This window comes from Emydura macquarii, unplaced genomic scaffold (genome assembly GCF_026122565.2).
Source record: "Emydura macquarii macquarii isolate MOO-44397 ecotype Brisbane River unplaced genomic scaffold, CSIRO-AGI_Emac_v2 contig_212, whole genome shotgun sequence".
Taxonomy (NCBI): Eukaryota; Metazoa; Chordata; order Testudines; family Chelidae; genus Emydura; species Emydura macquarii.
Window position 1 is genome coordinate 5,548,334 of NW_027130349.1, and position 24,930 is coordinate 5,573,263.

Here is a 24,930-nt window from a genome sequence, read left to right on the forward strand (position 1 = left end):
ATTTGAAACAATTCTTTTTGACATTTTCTCACTGACAATTTCATCAAAATCAACATAGTCCCGTGAAAAAATTTGATTTCAACACAACTACATTTCCAATGGAAAACAGTTTGGAAAAAAAAAAAAAAGGTTTCAGCTATAGTTATAATAAGTAACAATGAGGTTATTACATGTTGCTCGGTTGTATATTTCTTAATGTCTTTTTATTGTCCCTCTACAGGTGAGCGTCAGATCACAAAGGTATTATTGATCAAGAAGAGCCACATGGAAAGGGATTTCAAAGACTCCACAATTTGGGGGAGAAAGGGGAATACATGGAAGGTTCCCCAAGGAAAAACATAAGTGTTTCCATAAAGGACCGGACTGTAGCTGGTAAGATCCTGCAAAAAACAGTGTTCCCAAGTATTCATTCAGATTCTAAATGATCGTTCAGTTCAGACATGTTTGTACTTATTATTCTCTATTCATGTGAATAGGTTTTTGTTCACATGGATGTTTAGGGAACAGATATTCTTCATGTTAATACATATATTTGCATATAACCAAGAGTGTTTGCTATTCATGATTTGCAGTTCCTTATTCTCCTATTTAAAAGTTTCACTAATTAAATAAAGAAATAGGGACAGTTATTTATGATGAACAGTTCACAAAATAACTAATATGCTGTGCATTGCTTGTCACAAATACATGGTAAGTATTTCAAAAGAATATACAGAGATATCAGGATTGGTTCACAAACAGAAAACACAACTTGTAATTAGACCAGCTTAGATCATCCATTAATTCATAAATTCTGGCATTCTGCCTCCTTCCGGCAGTGACCAATAGCTAATGTTCAAGAGAAAGGTTTAAAAAAACCATACTGTGCCTAGGTAGTTGTGCTATCTTTACACAATTAGCAAAATATATATATACCTGCCCCCTGTTGGTTACAGATCAACTGTGTGGTTACATAAAACAGGGAGTAGTGACTAGGAAAGCGATTTTTACCTCTCTATACGATACTGGGGGTACCAATACTAGAATACTGGTGTCTCCTGAAGATTTTAAAAAGGATGCTGAAAATAGGAGTGCATGCTAGGAAAGCGATTTTTTACTGGGGGTACCAATACTAGAATACTGGTGTCTCCTGAAGATTTTATGCTGAAAATAGGAGTGCATGCTAGGAAAGCGATTTTTACCTCTCTGTATGATACTGGGGGTACCAATACTAGAATACTGGTGTCTCCTGAAGATTTTAAAAAGGATGCTGAAAATAGGAGTGCATGCAGGAAAAGCCACAAAATCAATTAGAGGGCTGGAGAAAATACTTTGCAGTGTTTAACTTATGAAAAAGACAATGGAGAGGTGACTCAGTTATGGTGTGAGTACTTTCAAGAGGAGAAGATACTGGGTGCTACAGGGCTCTTTAAAATAGCAGAGAACAGCATAACAGAACCAGTGGTTGGAAGTTAAAGCCCACCAAATTCAAATAGAAATAAGGCTCAACTTTTTAACAATGAAAGTGATTAGCCATTGGAACAAATTACTGGGGGAAGCAGTGGATTCTTCATCCCTTAATGTCTTCAGATCAAGACTGGATGCCTTTCTAGAAGATACGCTTTAGTCAAACAAGTTATTGGGAACAATTCAGGGTAACTGGGGGAAATTCTATGGCTTGTGATATATGGGAGGTCAGACTAGACAAATCTAATGGTCCCTTCTAGCCTTAAAATCCATGAATAATGTTGGCAATCAAAGGGGCTCACCTTTATTAACAGTGACATTTAGCAAGTTTCCATGGGACCCACATTTACTAGTTGCTCTCAGCAGTTTTCCTTTAAACTGCTTTTCCTTCTGATTCTCATCTTTTGAAGTCATTCAAATTCCTGGTTGACTCTTCTGAAGGAAAAAAATCATGACATTATTAAACAGCTTTATCCATTTTCAATACATCCATTTTCAGATAATTTTTCACTGCACAGATTAGGGCCATATACTTGTTATCATGCCAATTTTCACAGCTGTTGTAGTTCTAGATGCAAAGAATTAGTCACCAAGCAGATAGGAATTTACATCCATCAGAAAGAAATCGCACCTCTAGATTATGTCATGATCTTGCCAAATATTTTCATGACAAATCTGGCGATAGCCACAGGTATATTTTTCAGAAATTCAATATCAGCTGTTTATGTTGTCACAAAGTTGATGTATTAGGAGATATTTACAAAGATACTTGCCATTTACAAAGACGTGGCCAGAACTGGGGAATAATTGTTCTCCTGGTGGTGGCTGTAGAATGTGAAATGTGGCCAGATGCAACGCCTGAGGTTTGAAGTTAGTAGTTTTTTTCACTGGCATTCTATTGACACATCTGTGATACATACTATAAAAGGGCCTGCTAGATGGGGACAGTTTTTAACCCTTCTCCTCCATTTAAAAAAAATTCTCCTCAATCTACACTATCATTTTCAGCTATTTCCCCACAGCACTCCCAGTCTGCCCGAAGGAGGGAAAGGCGTGCACCAGCCTTTTAGGTTTAGCCCAGCACGGATATATCAGCCAACTGAAAAATTCAGATGCAAATCTGGGTTCAGATTCCAATTCCTACACCCAAATCTGATGTTTTCTTTCTGGCCCATCTTTATTATTAACAGAGGAAACTTTAAGTGTAGCCTATGTTGATGGGCACTTTAGCAATTAGTATTTTAAATTATTTTTATGTTAATGTTATTGTGTTGGTTCTGGGCCTGCAGAAGTTCTGTAGAGAGGAATGGAATTGCACCACCATCTCAGCTGCATAAGTCTGTGTTCACTAGCCTCTTCTCTCAGGAAATGAATCCTTATGAAATGCTTTGCAGTTTGTTAGTCCAAGGCATACTGACAGCAATAGGGTACCTGTTGTATTTACACAAAACCCTTCATTTCTTCTTCCCTCCACTCAATCTGGTTAGAGAACATCTTCCCTATCAAGAAGACCTCTATTATGACTAAGGCAGAAGGCCACAGATTTAGTCAGTTTGTATCATTTGCAATGATTCAACTGTTTTAATGAATAGAAAGGCCTTGACGCCTGTGATGTCACAGATAAGAAAGTGTGGAAAGCAGCAGATGTGTGACCTTGCCTCTCTCATTACTGCTTTTTCCTTTGTACAGTACATTGTTGATTTTCAAGGTTTTCATACCAGAAAAGGAGGAGAGGGAAAGAGACAATTATTAGCATAATTAAAAAGCCCAAACCAGGGAAAAATGCTCCTTTTGGTACAATCCATTAGCATTAACAAAACTTAAAACTATAGCTAGAAAAACAGAATGTCCATCCTGTGGGAAATTCCTATCTTTTGAGATTTGTTTTTGTCCCAAATTGGGATGAAAAGTCTCAATATTGAAACAGAAAAGACAACAGTCCAGAGAAGTTCAGAAGAATTTCAAGTCACAAATATTGAAATGTTTCTTTTGGACATTTTCAATCAAAACAACATTTAGAGATTCCTATATCAAAATGTTTTGGTTTGACATTAGTCTGTGCTCCCTCGAGCTGCCGCAGTGAAGTTGTAGTTTTCATGCTGCAGCACAGCTCCTATGATGCACTAGAGGGGAGACCACATTGCATCATGAGAGATGTAGACCAGCCAGTAAGCCCAGCCCACAGCAGAAATAGTGGATGTGAGGCACTCAACTATCTCCTGTGAGACATGGTGGCAGCTGAGGCAAACATGGATTAATGTAAAACTGACCCAAAGTGAAATGTTTCAGTTCAGTTTGACAAACTGAAATGTTTTGCTTTGTGTTGTCCTGACCTGAAATGAAATATATTGTTTAGATTGGCCCGATGTAAAAATCAATGAAACTCTCCCACATACAAAAAATTAATGTTGTGGACTCTCTATTTGCCATTGAACTAGTTTTCTTCACCAGCTCTACTTAAAAGTGAGTTTCACCATCACACCTGAAAAGGAAACAGGGGTCAGGAGTTGCGAATATAAGACACAATATGGCCACATAAGCACTACAGGGAAATACTGAAAGGCCCATCTCTGAATGTAGCTAATGTAGCATCACCGTTGGGCAACTGACAGTGTGCCCACGTGGCATAAACGAGTTAGAATCCAGTAGATCCTATGGATTATTTTGCATTGCACAGCCCCTAGCACAATGGTCAGACCCTTTTCACCAAGACCTATGTAAGTGTTAGCTGATTCTTCTCTGCTATAAATTAGAAGTTACAAAATAGTTACACATTTTAATTACATTATTCTGTGAAATGATACATTAAACTCCAACCTCCCAGATTTATTATAGCATGTTATTACTTTCATGTATTTTATATCAGTTCTGATAGGCTATCAATCACCACCTCCTTGTTTGTAGGTGTATGTATATTTACATGTATTTTTAGCGGTTTTATTTTATTATATTTTTATTAAATGTTTGTATTTGACTTTTAATTATGTGCATCAAAAATTAATATGAAGACTTGAAAAAATGTTGAGACATTTTCTCTTTGATAAGCCTGGGAACCTTTATTACATACAGTTTCTCATATCCTATTCTGTCCCGCAGGAAATCAAAATTACCTTAGGAAAGTTGCTCTTCATTGTAATTAATTTATACAGTGTTGACAACTGTCACAATTTTATCAGTAATGTTGCTGTATTTGGTGTTGTTCATAAAGCCCCCAACTTCTGTAGTATTGTGATAATCTCAGCTTCCATTTAAAAAAAACCAGCAAGTCTCTCGACCTCAGTGTTGCAGAAACTGAGAGGCAAAGAAAAAGAACCAAAAACATATTCTTTTGTTAAAAAATCCCATGATTGCTTGGGACCCGACTTTTGAACTGAAGGTTCTATATTTTCAGAGAAATTCGGAGGAAAAATATATATACTTTTTTTTAAATGCAGACTGAATCTGACGTATATTTTGTATGTTTTAGTCCTAGGAGAGTGTCTTATTGATCCCAGGTAGAAATTAACATGGCATGTTGTTCCCAGATGAAAGTGTTTTGTCTGAGATTTCAGTAGTGAACAGCTCTAAAGAACCTTTGCAAGTTCGCAAAGCCCTCCCATGCCGTGGCAGAAGCCTCTCTATATGCGATGTGCCCCACCCCTCAGCAACAGTGTCTCCCTCTGGGACTGCACTAGTGCACAAGCTGAGCTACTGGGACAAAGCCACTTGGCTTTGTCTTAGCTAGAAGCCGTGACACACCTCAAAGTGATCACTGGGACCAGTAAGTGCTTTTTAATTCACAAAGTGCTTAGGAATATTATCAAGCACAGTAAAATCAATAAGATTCCTATGAAGATGTTTCTCTATTTTTGTGGGTTCCCCAGGATTTGAGGTTCACAGACTACCCTTCATATAGCAATGATCATACAGCAGGGCACACAGGATGAAGGCTGGTTGATCAAACTGTTCTTTGATCACGTTTTTAAGGGGACTTTAGTGTTGATGAAAGCCAATGGACTGACAGCTGCAAAGACTAGCATTCCCTGTTTATCCACAGCACAGGTACCACACAAGCAGTAGCTGCAGGAGCTTCCCATTCACAGCCCCAGAAAGAAAGACATTGTCATTCTTATCGGGATGATGCACATTTTGTGTGTTCAAGGTGGCAAAATGCCCAGTGGCCACCCTTCTGCCAAGATCTTGACTAAAAATAAAAATGCTAAAGGACAGATATAAGCTAGGTCCATTTAAAAAGAGAGAGAGAGAGAGAGAGAGAGAGAGAGAAAAGATAGCTCCAGGCACAATAGCAATTAAGTGATCCAGGGACAGGGAACAAGAGAGACAGAATGAGCCTGGGCAAAGGGAAAAAGCTAGAGAGCTGAAATAGGCAAATACAAGTGGTCAGCTTGGCTCAGGCTGGATGCCTGGCTTGTCTCTCTGTCCTGGCTCCAATGATTGTGATCCAAGGACAAAATGAACTGAAGAGAATGTTCAGGCACTTAGGTATATAGCCAGGACATGGATTCTGACACAGTCCTGCAGTCAGCACTATAATGTTTGCATGCTCCTTTTCGCTTGACTCACATGGCCAAATTGGGTACTTTCCTTAGCTACAGTCTGCCTGTGTAGTTTTGTCAACAAAGAAAGAAAGGAATCAGTGCTCGACTGTCAGGAGGAATAAGGTAGAGTCCCTGATTAAACTGTCATTTTCTATCCTTTCTTCTATTCTGAAAAACGTTTGTTTTTCTAAATCACTGGCTTGATTGCTGCACAAAATGCTATTCCCCCCCACGTATCATTTTAGAAATGTAAAGGGAACTCTGTGGCCCTCTCTCCCCAGTAACTTCATCTTCTACTACGAGCAGGAGGACTCTTGGAATGGACAATGGAGAGAGACCTGAACTGAGTAAGAGAAAGGGAAAATGTAGGTGAAGTCAAGAGAGATAGCAAGATAGATCAAAGGGAGCCTGGAAAGGTCAGAAGTAAAGAGGCCTGGCCAGGAAACAAATGAGGCTTGAAAAAGGAGGTCAAGACAGGGACAGAAGCACACACATAAAGAAGGGTGCAGAGCACTGTCAGGAGAGGGTGGGAGGGCTATTTTAGGGGGACAGGAGATAGAGGCATGATAGAAAGTTAAATGAGAGACAGGAGCTAACCAAAAAAAAGGAAGCTAGAGAAAGGAGGTGAAGAAAAAAAAAACAGAACAAAGCAAATACCACAGGTCATTTGTATTTTTATCATGAAAATTATCATTTGCCGTTTTGTTATAGCCATGTTCGTTTCACAATGTTAGAGACCCAAGGTAGGTGACCTGAAGAAGAGCTCTGTGTAAGCTCAAAAGCTTGACTTTCCCTCTCAACAACAGAAGTTGGTTGAATAAAAGATATTACCTCACCCACCTTATCCCTCATGAAAATTGTACCAGCGTCCTTTTGCACCATTCTAAGTAAGGCTGTATCCTAAATGGTCCCGAGAGAGAACACAATTCAGAGAGAGCTATAGTTCGTAATACATTTTGGAAGCCAAGCGGGATGCCAGGCTGCACTCTGAATTCCTTGGCTTTTGTCAGTCAGTGCCCCAAGGTTAACCTTAATTAAATGTAGCCTGTTTTGTGTTAGTAACGTACCAAACTTCAGGAGCAGTCTTTAGGGATTAGAAAGGGTTTGAGGCTGGGGATAGTCAGTGTTTCAGAACTGACTAGTACATGCGCGTGTTTTCACATTTTGGCTTTGCATTAAGAATTAATGAGAACTTCAGAACCTTCACTAATACAAACTGTTCTACTTTTTGACCTTGCAGATAACCGTGAGCCAAATTGTGCAGCTTTTAATTGTTGTCTCTGATGAGCGTTATCAGTCTGTGCTACATTTAATGAGACGGAAGATTATGCTGAAAACTTTTCCAAACATTTGTTTACTTACTACAGATCGAATTATTTCAGGTGCAGCTAGGTTCATGGTGTACCTTGAGCTGTGAAGGCAGTGAATGGGAAGAAGACATCAGGAGCTGTAAGTCTGCATTTAATTGTACAGAAGTATTCCAGTTTGGGGTTTCAGTTTGCACACATGTACACACAACACATATGCAAACTAAAATGCAGCATGTCTTTCATATTTCATTGTATACGTTATCTGTAGCTAATGTGCTGAATTTAAGGTGCAGATTTACCGGTAACTATTTATACATGCTGGAAAAGCATGAATTTTGCTCCAATTACTTTCCTTATGAGCAGGCTTGTTCTATTGCCATGATGCTTCTAGCTATATCCTACTATATCCAACTATAATCATTCTAGCAGCCTTTTTTACACTTATATCTAAAGGACACCACAGGATCCCAAAATGCTTCACAAGCAACACATACATGCCAGAGCAGCTTTGACCTGCTGCCAGAGTGAAACCATCTCTAAGGTGGATCACACAGCAGTTGTTTAACACCACACAGGAACACAGGACAATCAGACCAGGAGGCAAAGAAGTGTGCCATCACCGAATGAAACTGCAGGAAGTTTAGGGCCTCACTTTTACATCTGACCCAAAAGCTGCAAAATTGACTCAAAGTCACTAGTGTACTGAATGGCTACTGAAGCATGAATCTTGCCAGAAGAATGTGACACAAAATAAAAGTTGGAATAAGTCAAAAGAGGTTGTGTTTAGACATTCATTTAATAAATAAAGGCAACCATAACAAATCTAGAGATGCAGTTTGGTGAAGTAGATGAGGCATCTGGGCTGGGAGTCAGAAGAGACCTGTAGTCTATTCTCAGTTCTGCCCATTATCTGTCTTGTCTATTTAGACTGTGAGCTCTTCAGGGTAGGAACTGTTTCTCCCTTTTCTGGTGTGTCATTCTTAGCACAATTTACCCTATCTTGTTTGGGGACCTCTAGGACAGTGGTTCTCAACTAGGAGTACACATACCCCTGGGGATACGCAGAGGTCTTCCAGCGGGTACATCAACTCATCTAGATATTTGCCTAGTTTTACAACAGGCTGCATACTATGCATTAGCAAATTCAGTACAAAGTAAAATTTCATACAGATAATGACTTGTTTATACTACTCTATACGCCATACGCTGAAATGTAAGTATAATATTTGTATTTCAAGTGATTTGTTTTATAATTATATGGTAAAAATGAGAAAGTCAGCAATTTTTCAGTAATAGCCCGCTGTGACACTTTTGTATTTTCATGTCTGATTTTGTAAGCAAGTAGGTTTTAAGGGAGGTGAAACTTGGAGTCCGCAAGACAAATCAGCCTCCTGAAAAGGATACAGTAGTCTGGAAAGGTTGAGAGCCAGGGCTCTAGGTGCTCCCATAATACAAACAAGAACAAAAAATTGAACCTAGCTCTTTTACAGCATTTTTCATCAGTCGATCTCAATGTGCTGTACAAAGGAGGTCAGTGTCATGACTGGTAGGCAAAGTAAGTGTTGAAAAGTAAGATTTCTAGATGCGTGGGGGTGAGAGGATTTAGTGCTGCACTAAAAAACAGGCTGTTGTGTCTTTCTGAATTGCATTTTATTGTTTGGCTTTGTAAAAAGGAAAAATACATGACTACAAGGACAGAACACATGCCTCCATCCCCTTTACATATTTCAAAAACCAAAAAGAACCATCTCTTAACAGAAGAGGAAGACACAGTGTAGGCAATAGTAAAGTAAACATATATTAATGCAGCTAAACTATGGCCAGGATAAGTAGAGAAAAAAAATAACAGCACTGAGAAAGGTGATGTAAAAAATCTACTGTTGATAATTAATCAGAGAACAACAACATGTGCAGAGACCTATTCATGTCTGAGTTGGAAAATACACTTTCCTCACAGCAGCCAGATCTTTAAAAGCTAAAGACTGCAGTCAGACTTTAGGAAGGAGGGGAAACAGGGATTTCTAAAGTACAAAAGAACCACAGTTTTTGCGAAGTGTTTTCCAAAGTGTGAGAAGAGCCCCTCTGGGAAGTGTGAAGACTAGCTGAGGGAAGGGTCATGGAAGATAAAGACCTTCCCACATGAATTTATATTAATACCCACATAGTGGGGTTGCAATTAGTTTCCTTTTCCTGAAAAGGGACTCACTTTTTAAAAGTTTAGAAAATGTTGACTTAGGCATATTACAAAACAAAGTGTCTTCAAATAAAATTTTTAAAAATGGATTGTTATCCTTTAGGATAAATTTAGTGGGATGAATAACATTCTCTCAAATGCTTTGTGGTACGAGACAATCCCATTTGTGACAGAAACTACTGTAGGAGTGTCCCTAATATTTTATTACACTTCTGTTAATGTCTGGCATCCCTAATGCACCCAGTAGCCATTCAAGTCGGATGGCTTGTCTACAAAGTGTAGCAAAGTGCGCCAGAGGGGCGTGACCCCCCACGTGGTGCTTCCCAGGTAGACCGTGCGAGTGTGCTCTACCAGGTTCCTAGTTTGCAGCATTAACGTGAAGTAGGTACCTTTTAGAACGCACCAGCAGGATCCACATGGGGCAATTAGAGTGCAACACGTTAAGAGTGCTTTACAAATCACATCCCTCTGGGACACTTTGCAGGAACTGGTAGATAAGCCCAGAATGAGATGTTCTCTGAATCAAATACGTCAGCTCTTTGAAGCATGGCCCCTCTTTTTGTTATGTGTTTGTACAGTGCCCAGCCCGATAGAGCCCTGATCCCTACACGCTACCACAAACCAGTAAATATGAATAATATTTTAGGGAACAATACTGCACTGAGCATCAAAATGGATGAGTCAAGTAGGTCTTTTCCCTCTCTAATTTATATGATCCTGTAAGATAAAGTTTATAATCAGCGGGGAACCTCTTGGAGTCTGTATCTATTGGCTTAACTTAGTTACAGTTTCTGTCACTGCTGAATTTCTGGTTGCTACTCCTATCTCCCCAGGGTGTCTGTGCTGAAAGGTAGCTACAGACAGAGTATGACTAAATCAAAGGCTTTTATACCAGAAAATACAATTAAGTACCTACATCAGTTGATCCCTTACTTAGTTTTGTCTGTGCCAATTCCTTCCCCTCCAGCTCTCAGCCCTAAATTAACAGCAAGTAGGATTAAAATAATAATAAATCAACTGCAAATGACACTGATTCATACCAGGAATCACTTGGTTAATCATAATCTTTACATTTTCCTAGCTGCACTGTTCCTTGGGACTTGAGTTAACAATTCAACAAGCATGTCCACATCTTAGCTTTGAGTGACTGCATTGAAACTAGCACAAACTCAAACAGAAGCCTCTAAAAAGAAAAGACTTATCATGTTTCGGGGTGGCAGATAGAGCCAAAGAGAGGGAAGGAAACAATACACATCTGAGTGGAATGAGTGTTTATCTGCTTGCCATCAGAACAGGCTAGTCATGTTGTTTTTCTTTCTGTTCAACAAGCGAGCAGGTTACGGTGTACAGTACCAGGCAGTGCAAAAGCCTGTGGTTGTGTCCTTCTGTTTGTATGGTTTGTTGACATAAGGTGGAGTTCAGGTTATTGTGATGTAGGCAGTTTCCTGCCCCTGTTTCTGATATCCATAAATCAGAACAGCATTACAGGCCTCTTTGTCTAGAGGGCCTGAGTTTGTACTATGTAATTTGTTAAAAACAACTATATGCCCAGCATATAGCACTTTCACCCACATTTCCTGATACGCTTTGTTGCATAGTAAACATCTCCTTACTAAGGCTTAGATTCTGGAGACCCTTCCTCACATGGGTAACATTTACTCACACACGGTCCCATTGAATTATTTACCCTTGCAACTAAGGGTTTACAGGATTTGAGGCTTGTTACCTATGGAGAACAACTATTCGTGAGAGACGTGCCTCCTAGGAGACAGGAGATGGAACTGGGGCAGACAGAAATCAGTAGAGCGCCATTGACTTCAACAGTGCTATCCTCATTTATAGCACCTGGAGAGCTGGCCCTCACCATGAAAATAGTAATAAATCACACACCACACCATCCTGCCATTGGGGTGTGTACTCTAAGTGAGGAAGACTTCAGACTGAGCCAAAGCTAGGACTCCATGTTCCCAGGCCTATTTTTTCAGTCTGCCTGTCACAGCAACCTGTTTAATAATACAATCAAACACAACTACATTCTTCAGTGTGTGGCTCCTACATGGATCTCACAAAGCACAGCGGGTACACCAAAGGACATGTCTTCAGAAAGAGGTGTGTGAGAACGCGTAGGGACAGGCAGTCAGGAGAGGGACGAAGTGGGGTAACTAACAACAGGAATGAAGATCTGCTCAACAGCTCCATGGGTGGAGGCAGCACAGAGGTGTTTTGGAAAGGACTAAAGCAGAGTGAAGTGACGTGGCCTGTTTCAGAAAGCTGGCGCAGCTGCAAAGGGCTGACCTGGGAGACACAAAGGCCTGAGAAGAGAAGCTGAAAAATGTAATGGCACCAAAAGCCCCTACATGAACATGGGGAAAACATATAGGCCTTGTTTATATTGGGCCAAAAAGGTGAGCTCTAGTCTCATTCCAAATTCACTGTGAATGGCAGATTAGCTAATGTCCACACATGACACGCTTTCAGAGGCAGCTGGAAGCAAGATCAATGCCAGATATTGGGCCTTGTTTAGCAATAGTGAGTGTGTGTATTGGCCATCGACAGGAAATGAGTCTCAGTATTGGATGAGGCCAGAATAGGTCTCTCTAGCATGCTTTCTCCATAGTGTGGATGGAAAAGCCTACTTGCACCAACTGAAGTGGTTTTGCTGGTCCTGTGTGTGTCTGGCAATCACATAATACAGCAAGCCAGCTGTTACAAAGAATACACCGGGTCTCCTGCACTCATTTCCCCTGGTGCTTTGCCTCCCATTATGCACATGTAACCCAGAAGTCCTGTACTGGTATTTTTACCCCGGCATGTAGCATTAGCACACACCTCATTGCCAGCATCTAGATCTGAACTGTTGGATCAATGAACTCTCCTGCTAACCGTGTCAGTGGGGATTTATCAGCCACTTGGGCAGAGGCTGATGTGAGAATGATCTGAAGCACATCTCAGTTCAGGTTATGCTCCAACCCAAGACGAATTTGGACAAATTTGCTTAATTGGGATTCACAAAAAGTGCCAGGCAAGAAGAACACCAGACACTGACAGTTCAGAGCAGACAGAGACATGGGACGTAGTCGAGGCTCCTTTTTAAGTAGGGTGGCCACATATTCTTGAAAGCTGGGAATGTTCCTGCTTTTAGGATCTGTCCCGCTGCCCCTGTTGATTTTACAGCAAAACAGCGTTTTGTCCTGGTTTGTGTAAACTCCTGCAGACTGGCCACCTGAAAGAACCATCAGCCAACTAAGCTGGTCAAACTGATGACAGATTGTCTGAGGGCAGGTGAGCTTCAAGGACCTCCCTGTTGATACTCTGCTCTCCCTGCTCCAGCCCTTCTAGTGAGCTTCCCCCTCCACACAAATCCATGAACCAGCCCACTTCCGCACAGAGGCAAATTCACAAGGTGACAGTCAAGACAACGCCAGAAGTAGCTGCAGTGAGGAGAGAGAGAAGTGGGTACTGTTTGCTTTGTCACTTGCCCACACACATCCTTATTCCCCTCTCCCCTGCCTCCAGCATCCTGGTTTTTCACTTGGTCACCCTAAGCCTTTAGTCTGGAGCCCTAAATGACAGAGACAGTCACTGACCTGCAAGCAGAATGAATAAGGGACGAGGGTCCTTAACACAAGGAGTTGTGCATGTCTTCATAAAGTCAGCGTGTAACTTTGTTGGGGCAGGGAGCATCTAACTCAGAGCATGAGTGTCACCATTATAACTATTGGCCTGGTCATTAAACCCTATACAGGCTGTGAAATGTTAGCCTCCTCCACAAACTGTGGTTTTCTCTAAATCAAATTCTTGCCTCCACTAGGAACTCAATTGCTGCTGCTGTTGTGAAGGCAGAAGTGACTGCCAGTGAGTGCAGAAATTACCTTATTCCCAGGGCCAGGCAAAATGGTGGTTGGAGTACAGGAAACAGAGGCCCTCCTGGGTTTATTTAATATCAAGTGCTTCCCCTCACACCCCTGAGAAATCTGTAAAAGCAGCAAAAAAACAAAAGCTCCATTTTCAGCTCACAAGCTCCTGTCTCTATAATGGAATCTCTGTCTTCCCTGGGAACTCAGACAAGGGGTACCACCATTGCCATAGCTATGATGTCAGAAAGCTGGGAGGTCCCTGATTACTCCCAGCAAATTCAAATGTGAGAAAGAAGAAAATATTGAGATTTGTTATAATCTACTTGCAACCACAGAGGTCTACACACTCAAAAAATTGACCTGTTCATTGAAGGTAGCCCAGCTAGTCAGTATGCTTGGACCAGAAATTTAATGCAAATATGAATTTATCTTGGATTTCATCTGTCTCAAATCTTCCACTGTCACTTCAACAATTTTATGGAAAATCCACTCCATCGGTTTTGCAGACAAGTGCTTTCCACATTCATTCTATGAAAATTCAGGGCCTTTTTCCATCGGGTGAAAGCATGAAGCAATGATAATCCACCATTTAACAGTCTGATTGCAAATTTAACTGGATGGCCTTGGACTTGACCTTAAATGTCAGGTGGAACATGAGAGGCTAATGTTCACAAGTGAAACATCCACCATAGCTGTGGGTCTACATGCAATGGCAAGGTTACAGGATGACCTGCAAACAGATATATAGGGTAAAATTTAGAAGGTATAAACCGGCACAAAAACAGAATTAACTTTGAAACTGAGAATTAAATGTAATATTTATTCTAAAGGACACTGCAAAGCATATGGCAGCTAAGAAAGAATGGAATTAGTTGGTACTTGAACATAAGAATAATTTAATCACTTTAATTGTATTGCTTGTGCTTCCCCCATCCATTTGTGGTATCCACCAGCACACTCCTCTTTGACGATAAGTTCTTTGGAACAAGGTGTACTGGCACCTGTGTACATGCATCGTGCCTAGCACAATGGGGGCCTGAACCCTAAATAGGCCATTTCGACACAACTACCGTACAAATAATAAATGGCAACACCACACTAAACAGGTCTCCAAAGCTATCAGAGCAAGATGGAGGGACTGCAAAACTACTGATGGGGAAGAAAGCTCTAACTCATGGGAAACCAGGAAATTTACCATATAGTTATGAGATTCACTGAGCTCCCAGCACAATTCACTAGATTTCAGGTAGCTCGTCTTAGGCAGAGGGAGTAAAATAGAGGAAGAGAGATGGTAAAGAAGGGAAGCCAACTTGAGGAGATGGGGAAAAGCACAGACTGTGGTAATAGGAAGTCATTCAAGAATACACTCTCAAATCCTAAAGCCAGACCTAAGCACTGAGGTATACATTTTCAAGTGACTAGTGATTTTAGGTGCCCATCTTGATACCTTAAATGGTCCTGATTTTCAAACAGTGCTGAGCACCAACCTTTGGAAGATCAGGCCTCTTTAAGGTATCAAGTTGGGCACTTAAAAATTGAGGCATCCAAAATCACTAGTCCCTTTGGAAAGTTTAGGTCTGAACTTCTTATTATGAAGCTTGTACCATGTCCAGCAATATTTTATGTTATTAAAAAGACAGAAATGTTTATGCTTAGCTGAATGACTGTGCTTCATAGTGACACTCCAATCAAGGATACAAACTACCCATCATTCTTATGCTTCAGATCATTACTGGGAACTCTTTCCTTGTTTGAATGCTCTTCCTCCACTATCCAAACCTCTCCTGACTCAACCCTGAATAAGCACAATTATATTCATGTTGTTTAAACTAACAGCAGCACAATTCACAGGTAGAGGCTTCAGCTACTTTTGATTCATTTGCTTGATCAACACTCACCCCTGGTAAGTAACTTTCAGAGAAAACTGTCACTGGGTAGACAATGGGCTTGCAGTTAACAGCAGTAGATTTGTGTGTCTGAATGTTTGCAGACACTTGGTAAAATGTCTCAGCCCAAGTTTCAAAAGGACAATCCTCCTGCATGGGTGTATATGTTTAAAGGAGGCAATCTCTGAGATAAGAGGTAGCTTTCCTTCTGCTTGTGTGCCAAGAATGTCAGAGGGGAACACAGTCAGGAGACAACTTTTGTGAATTATACAGTAACACCAGATATACAATCTCCTGCCTCACTCCCTGGCCTGCCCGCCCAACACACACTCAAGTGATGTGGAGCTCCCTTTATAGAGGACCTCGCCTGCCTTGAAATACATTATATTACAACAACAACAGTAAAATGTATGCTCAGTGAGCTCCCGTGCTGGCAAGTCTCTGAGACTAGGCTGCAAACCCCATGAATGTCATGAAAATAATTTGCCCCATTCTTTGTGGCTCAGTTAAAACATTTATTTGAGTACATAAATGTTTTTCCAAGAACAGATACAATCCAGCACATTCCAAAACCCCCCACCAATTTATTTCTCTCATAAATCCATTGTACTCCTCAAACTTGGATGGAGATACAAGCAAGCAATTTAACATCTTGTCGACATGAGAAAATTGTACTAAATTATAAACCGGGTTAGTTAACTCAGAGCAACCCCCTTGTGAGGAGGACTTTCTTTTTGGTTTAAAAGTAGTGCCTTACATTAATTTAGCTTAAATCAGTTCCTTATCAGTCTCAATTGGTACAACTTTCTCATGTAGATACAGCCTAATGCTAATGGTACAGTCTAGTTTTGGTGATAATCTCAAGTCATGTTACATGAGTATTTATTTACAGATAAAGTTCCCCTTATACTGTTGCACAAACAGCTAAAATATAAAACATAGTACAAACTGTTATAAAAAGTATACACCACACTATAAATCCGAACCTAACATATGAGGCAAATTCATTTTTGTGCTTACCAATTTTTAGGCCAGTATTGAGAACTGGACTTCAAGCCTTTCTGCAGTAGTAGTTTGTTGCTTTACTGAGAATGAAATTCATTAGTCAAAAATGGGATGTTTTTCTTGGTACAAAAGGGTACGGGTGAACCCTTGGTAGCATAGAATGCATGTAACAGTTCTGATACCACACGCCCTTTCCTGCCGCCAGGGTAGCAGGAGAAAAGAGGCAAGGTTGGCCAAGCCAGCCCTATGCTTCAATGATTCTCAGCAATGTTTCCAGCCCCCTATAGCCAGTAAGTAGCTATAACACAGCATGGGGCAACTCTCCATCCACACAGCAGCAGCAAAAGTAGGGCAATGTTATATTGGGGAGGGACTGTGTATAGGGCACTGAACTGGGAGCCAGGAGATCTGGGTTTTGTTCTCTTCTCTGCCATTGACCTTGGGTGAGTTACTTCATCTCTGTTTCCCCTCCCACACTCATCTATTTGGATTGCAAGATTTTCAAGGCTAGGACTGTCTCATCCTATGTCTTTGTGCAATGCCTAGCACGATGGAAGCCTCTCCATGCTTTACCATACTGCGAACAAATAAAATAATAATAATAACGGCAATACAAAAGAATGCTTACGCCACCTTAGCACAAGTAACGGGGTGCTGTGCTGTGTCAGCTTAGCTCTAAGCAGAATTTGGCCCATGCCCTTTTTTGGTTTGCTCACAAGGAAGCTTCGCATTCCCCATGTCTACAACATTAATCATCATAAAGTCAGATTTAAGACATGACTCACCACCTGGTATCTATTCTTTCGAAGTGTCTTGTTGCAGTTCTTTGTTGGGTCACAAATTCACTCTTTTTCTTCTATTACAGATGGGGCCTACAGATGCTATTGTGTGAGCAGGCTTTCAATCTGATCAGAATATTGGGGGGAGAGAGGGAGAGAAAATACAGTGAAAATGGCTGTTCCTGTCTGTCATCAGAATTCAGTTTTTGATTAAATTCTCCAATCACCTCTCACAGATTGCAACGCTGCCTTAGTTACAACAAGTAGAGTTTCGTTGTGTCCACATGGCACCTTTTTAAAAAACATACCCAGGTTTGTATACCCACATTCACTACACTGCCTAGCTGTGGTAAGCTCAGTCATTCCCTTCAGATTCACAAGTGGATCCATTCCTGTCTCAATATCAGCATTCCGCTCTCCTCCTCTTTCCTTGGATCCTGGGCGGCGGTCTGGGATCCATACAAGGTGAGTGGGCAGGCCAGACAACCTGAACCAGAGCTGTATCCTTGGCTTCCTCTGTTACTAGCAATAATATATTCATCACGTTCTGTAGCAGCACCAAACATGAATAGAGCAACCATGTCACTTAATGGCTGGTTAAAAGTGATTCGGGCCCTATAGTTTAGACATTGGTTCAGATATCCTGATACAGCACTATCGAGCATAATTATCCTAGACTCAATCTGAGGTCCATGGACTAATGGATTGTTACAAAGACTTTAAAGACAAACAAAGGACACCAGAAGCTAATGGAATAATGAATGCTGTTACAGATGTCTTGGGGTTGGGTAATAATTTACTTGAAAAACAAAGTTAGAATGGAGCTCTATTATCAGCCTATAGGGGATATTCTTCACCAAAATCACCAATGAGAAAAAAATGTTCTATTTCTGTACTGCATATTTTCCTCAACTAGAGGCAATAATTAGCTAAATTTTGTGTTAGAGCTGATGTGTTTGTCTGTAGCTATCATGTGTCTGTAGCCCACCCATAAACCAGGCTTATCAATACCATCACCTCCAAAATTCTAAAGGCTTCAGTTTAGAAGCCTAACCATTTGCACTGTTGCCAACTCTCACAATTTTATTTCAAGTCTCATGATAACTGGTGTTTTTCTTAAAGTTCCAGCTCTCGGCATCTTTTGGTTAGTGAGTGAATATCTCAGTGGGGGCTTTTTGTTTTTTATTTTGGTTTTTTTTAAGTTCTTAGCCTTTTTTTCCACAGAAAATGCAAACCCTAATGGCTCAAAAAAACCTCAAAAAGACAAATATAAACAACCCAAAATGAATTATTTTTTTAAAAATCTCATTATTTTTAATCCCGTATCATCATTTTTGAGTGCTTGGTGTTGGAAAAACTATGAAAGGGAGAAGTGGGGCAAGCCCAGCGTTCACATACCCTGAGAGTTGCACACTGTGCCTCCAGTCTGTTTTTTAATATTACACTTTCCCACTGTGAATATTTTAGGAATAAAACTAAAGCAGCCTTATGGAACTCACTTTCAGTCACCTTCTACTTATTCATCCATTCATATTGTTCTGTGGAACTCATCCCCATAGTATCTGAGCACTTCCTATTACTTAACGGATGACAACGTGGTCCCGTCCCTCCCCTGCCACCAAGAACTTTGCTCTTCTTGATCTGTTCGAGGTCTTTCCCATGATATTATTTTCCCCTGGGCTGCCTGATAAGCAGTTTCAAACTCCATGAATTGGATGAGGGATTGTTTCCAGCACCCCCTACATTTTTCTGGGGGTAAACACACAACCAAAATATCCAACTTCAGGACAGCTTGACCTTTCAGTGACCCTTAGCATGACCTAACACTGGTCACTCTCACCAGCAGATTTGTTTATCTTGGGACCTCAAGGCTCCAAACCCTAAGGTATCAGCTTTTGTCTCCATACTCCAAGGCCTACCGGAGCTAGTTGCCAGCCACAACTTGAATTCCGATTAGGCTGCGGTATGAATCGCTTGGGTTTTATTTTCCAGTCCCCGACTTGATATTTGTGCTGACTGGTGACACGGAGAGTCCACAGACAGCTGATTTTAGCAACGCCGAAGAAAACTCCAGCCCTCCAGGGAAGAGACTCAACCTTAATGACAATGCTCTGTTATCAGTCTGCCTCTGATTAACAGTCTCTTCCCCTCTCACTCAGTCAGTTAAATACACACCCTCCTTGCAGCACTCCATATGCAAGCATTTGCCTCTGCAGCCCCCTAAGGAAGAGCTTCAGAAGGCTCTTCCCGAATTGTATGATTTGATAAATTACTTAATACTTACACTAAATTCCCAGTTACAATCTACAGCCAAACCCAGGAGAAAAAAAAATCCCATTCAGGTATTTTCAAATAAATCACATTTAAAAAAAAATTATCTTTATTTTGATCTGCAAGACTTCACGTGTGGTAACAGTGACCTTGACTCTGCAAACACTTATACACGTACATAACTTAGTTTCCGTGAGCTGTCCCGTTCAATGGGACTGCTCACATGAGTAGGGTTAAGTGTGTGCCTGTGTGTTTGCAGGCTCAGGCTCAGCTTTTGGCTATTTCAGTGGTGAGTGTAGCCTACAGCAATGGATTCATTATTGGGGGTTAGTAGTTGATGAACTCCATCAATTCAGCTAGAAATGGGGGGAGCCCAGGATTCAGTTTTGATATTGCAAAAACTCATCAGTCAGGTTTGGGTTTTGTGACATTAAACACGGGGTGGTTCTGCTCTGGATTCTATTTTATCCATGCACTCAAAGTTTGGGGCCCTGGGTTTGAGCCACTGCTGGTTTTAACAGGAGTGATGAACACAGGCATAAGCAGATTCCTGACCAGCTTCTTTTTCTTTAAACAAAACTTGGGGGTGGAGGCTGGGGGGGAGGGGAGGAAAGGAAATGTCACAGATTTTTCCCCGCTCCCTTTTAATTAGAGAACTTCATTGAAAGAAGCAAAGCGGTTGTGACAGCAGATGCAGAAATGCAGAGCAATTTTTCTCTTATCATATGGCTATGCATAAAGGGGGAGGGGAGAAAGCTGCAGCAGGATGCATCATTCCGGGAATGTCTGCTATCCCAGAAGTGACTGGAAACAACCCATCTGAAATATGCAGAGCCATTATCAGGCCTGGGCTTAAATAAACTTTACTGTCCATTCAGTGATCAACCTCCCTCAGAGTTGCTGGCTCCATTCATCACTGTCACCTTTTCAAAGTGACTGCGATGACAGTTCATGATCATTAACTAGTAATGGTGTGCTTTGCATTAAAGGGAAGGCACATCAAACAGATGGACCCACAATTCGAAAGTTAACTAAATTATATAATAGACATTCTCTGGCTAACCACATACAGATGGTGACAAAAGGTGGAACAAAATGGTAGGCATGGAAAACAAGGGGGACTTTGCATTTCATCTAGTACGCACGGGTTTCCCAATTGCCTTTTAAGATGGGACTATTACTACTAATAAAAAGAAGCAGTTACAATGATAGCTTTCTATAACTGATATGAGCAGAAGCGCTGGCTGTAGTTATAAACCCAGCAACGGCATAGTTTTGAAGATTTGCTGTATTGGGGGTTTTGTTTTTCCCTGACGTGTATCCACTGTGATATTCATTTTGATCAGGGCACCCATACTCCCGTAGGCAAAAGCATTCACATTCTAGTGGCCCTTAGAGCTTCGTTTACACAGACAAAGAAAGAAGCACCCTCTTGGGGTTGAGAAACTAGACAGGGATTCAGGAGATCCGGAGTTAATTCCCAGCTCATTCAGGGGAGAGAGCACTCCTTTGTGACTTACACAGATAGCGTGTATTACAAATATCTCCATCACTGCCTGAGCTCTTTGCTGCCCAAGAATCACTTACAGAAGAAATTTGTGAATTTCAAATAGATAATAAAGCTGAATTTCGCAGGCTGTTCATGAATATATAAAAGCAATACATCATTGCTAGCATTTAGTTTATTATGGGCAAGGATTTTTTTTAGTTGACAATGGTCAATCTCTTGTATTTGGGCCAAATTTCCCCCCCAAAATGGGCACCTAATGTTAAGTTTTTAAACACACAGTTAGACACCTATGTAAACGGCCCAGCTCTAAAATATGCTGATTATTATGTCAGTGGGGGCTACTTGGTGCATTTTTGTGAATCAGATCGTTGAGGGCCTGATTCAAACCCATCAAAATCAATGGGAGTCTTTCCAGTCACTTCAGTGGACTTTTTATGTCAGTGCTTAACTAGAGACTGAGAAGCCTAACTTTAGTCACTCATTTTTAAAAAATCTTGGTCTTAGTGTTCTAAAATATTGCACAATAGCTGCTCCAAGAGAGCTTTGTATTCAGTGCATTTTATACATTTAAAAAAAAATCAACCAACAGACACCTCACAACAGTTCATCTTAACCCCACCTCCTCACACAACAGCTCTTCAGTTGTCTGTCGGATTAGGTAGCTTTATTCCTTTAATATGTGTCTATTAAAAAGGCCTAATAGAAGCATGTCCTAGGAAGACACACACTGCTTAGGAGCCTACGCACATACAGACTGTAGGTTCTTTGGAGCAGTGTGTGTTTGTATGGTGCCTAGCACAATGGTGCTCCGGTCTTCCCTAGGGCCTTGAGGAGCTACTGTACAGATAAATAAGTAGAGAGAGGTTTTCAGAGACAGAAATGGGAGTCAGGCCCCCAACTCCCATTGATTTGCAATGGGAATTGGGCACCTAAAGAAATGCCTTTTGTGCCTTTGAAAAGTTCCATTTAAATGTCAAGAGAACTGAGTTCATTTCCCAGGTTTATCCCTGACCTGCTGTGGCTTTGGGCAAGTCACTCAGGCCCAAATTTTCAGAGTGGCTTTTTATTTTGGGTGATCCAGTATTTGGGTGCCCAGCTTTAGACACGTAAGGCCTGATTGTCTGAGCGCATGCAGCTCCCCATGGCCTCTGTTTTCCTGAGTTAAATAGGGACAATCCTTACCTACCCTGTAGTGGTGCTGTGAGAATTAAATTGTCAGTGTTTGCCAAGAGCTGAGAAATCCTCAGATCTAAGGTGCTAGAAATGTAAGGATGCGCAGGTCTAGAATCTGGGTCTGCTGGTGCCTGAGTGACTCACACCACCCAATAGCTCTGGGAGAGAAGCTGTGAGCCTCGTGGTCCCAAACACCACAGGATGTGCCCCCCCACAGAGGACCTGATTGGCAGCCCTGCCAGGACCCCTGCTTGGCCAGAAGTACTACGTAAGCCTGGAGGGGATACCAGGAAGCTGTCTGTACAACTCGGCAGATTCCCAGCTGGGTACTATGACAACTTGCTCCCAGCCCTGCTCCAGCCTGGTTCCTTTTCTGACTCCGGCTCTGACCCAGGGCGCCGGCACCTGGCTTCTGACTCTGACTCCATGCACTAGTCCTGGCTGCCCATGGCCAGGCCTTTACAATAGAAGTGTAAAGTATTATTCTTGTTGCTCCAGTGACACAGACTAGACTGAATGGGAAGAAAGGAATGAACTATGTTCCTCCCATCTTCAGTTCGTCTCCATTCAGCCTAGCCTTCGTGTATCTGTCTTGTACTGTACGTTATTGGGGTCCAAGGCTGTATGTATATTGTGTCTTGTATAGCACGGAGTGCTTTGCCAGCAGTACACAATGTTACTAGTAATGGAAGAAAGCTGAAATTAATTGTTGGTTAACATTGAAGTGGCACAGATGATGAATTCAACAATTAAAAAAAAAGTACCAGGAAGTGCTGATACAATACAGGCTTTAGATGGCTAGACAAAGTGGGAAATGTCTAAACTATCCATTCAGTGTCATTTTCTACTTGACATAGTTTATACTGTAGGGAAATAAATGTAGTGGCAGGATGATTTTAAGCCATGCAGGACACCTGTGTAAATCCTCCCTCCCACGCACACCTAGGCTATGTCTACACTACAAGCACAGCTGCAGCCACACCGTTGTAGTGATGTAGTGTAGACGCTTCCTACATCGACAGAAGGGATTTTTCCATTGCTACAGTAAATCCACCTCTCCGAGAGATGGAAGAATTCTTTTGTCAACCTAGTTACCATCAACCTAGCTGCTTGTACACTAGGGGCTAGGTCACCCTAACTACAGCGCTGAGGTTGCAAAATTTTTCACAGCCCTGCATGCCATAGCTAGGTGGATCTCATTTTTAAGTGCAGAGCAGGCCTTTGTGTACCTGCCAGGGTCACAACCATGCTACTGCTATCAACTCCAACATCGCTGCCCTTAGCATCTTTTCTTGGGAATATATTGCAGCATCAGGAATACTGACTGGAGAATGATATGCCATGCTTCCAGAAAGCAGGTCCTTTCAGAAACAGTAATTATTTTGTCTGGAGATACACATTGGTAATGGGGAATTTGCTTAACAGATCTCTGAAGTTAACGTACTTTAATATCTGTCCACACCTCAAGTCCTAGCCTGTGTCCACTGCAGAGTGGAAGGGCTAAGAACTGATTTGTTTGGAAAAAGTTATTTTTAGCATGCAGATAAAAAATTCAATGAAACATTTAAAAAAACCATCAACAGCTAGGACATAGGTGCTGAAAGTCATCGTCGTCTAGTAACTAGGGACTGGGTTAGGATTTTGGTGACCTGGATTCTATTCCTGGCTTTGCCATTGAGCTGCTACATGACCTCAGACAAGTCACTTCACCGGTCACTCTATGCCTCTGTTTCCCCACCCTTTGTCTGTCTTGCCTATTTAGATTTTACGCTCTTTGAGGCAGGGACAGTCTCATACATTGTGCATCTCAGTGATTTTTCATTGCAGTGAATGCCATAGTTTGTCTATACACTGCTTTCCTTATATCCATTTAAAGTGTACCAAGTTAATTTAATCAAGCAACTCAATGCCCTTATCTTATAGGACTAGCTGAAACAGACTAGATCAATTGAACATCCATTAGTTTGTAGAACTTTATCACAACCCCCTAGAATCCTCTCCTCCTGCAAACTACATATGACCACATTTTAAAAAGATCTCCGCAAAGGGAAGCGTCTTACCAGTTTTGTCCTTTTTCCCTGGACTATTTCTCATTTCTTAGTTAAAGTTGTGTTGTGCCGTGCCAGGTGAACCCTTAGGATGGGAACATATCACAGGCGCGCGCATTAAAATACCAGTTTTGTTATTGCAGGAATGGAGACAATGTGGACGGGAAATGAGGGACTTCCCTGCCCAGTGAGTGAGGTGACTTCAGCTTTGCAGCTCACAGAGCTGGAGAATAAAACAAGAGAATTAGAACAAGAGAGAAAAATTGGAGAAGAACTTACAAAGGCTTCCAACAATCTGCATCTGATACATTATTCTCCAATTAGAAGCTGCCTATTCTTTACATAACTAAAGAAAGGGAGAAGAGTCAAGCTGAGGTTTTAGAGGACTCCTAAATGTTGTTTAAATATATTTATTTAAATTCCTGCAAGTACCTTAAAAACATCAACTTTCCCACACTCTCTTTTTGTCTTCCTCCTCAGTGAATTTTCAATTTGGGGTGATGATCCAGAGGGGTCTTACTGCATGTGCTAAGGGAAAAACACCTGCTTAAGCTCCTTCTCCACCCACACACACACTTTTCAAATGTTTATGTAGCCTTAGTCCCAAGAACACTGAGAAACTAATCTACTCAGCTATATGTCTGAGTCAGGTAAATATAATGCCTGTTGACTCCCTCCAAATATGGTTAGGAAACACTGAGTTGCCAGAAGCCTCAAGACTCTTATGACCTTGACAACCCTGATAGAAATTTCAGTTGAACATTTTCAAATTCTTTCCTACTGGTTCTAGTGAACTAGGTTTAACATTGGTCTATTGGCTCCTGGTCCTCCAATAGAAATCAAAGATCAGTTGGCGAATTCTATTGACGTCTCACTGGAATTTCAAGTAAGGAACCACTAGGAAAGCATGACT

The 24,930-nt window shown here is 41.3% G+C and overlaps 1 long non-coding RNA gene across 2 annotated transcripts; it reads left to right on the forward strand.

Annotated features, from left to right (window-relative positions):
• Positions 1-308: 308 nt before the first annotated feature.
• Positions 309-17,538, forward strand: LOC137151563 (uncharacterized). Of its 2 annotated transcripts, none has more exons than XR_010919299.1 (3): positions 309-372; positions 7,367-7,433; positions 17,102-17,538. It is a non-coding gene; the product is annotated as an uncharacterized lncRNA (long non-coding RNA). The 2 variants fall into 2 exon arrangements; XR_010919298.1 differs by lacking the exon at positions 309-372 and adding an exon at positions 6,054-6,107.
• The last annotated feature ends 7,392 nt before the right edge of the window (positions 17,539-24,930 follow it).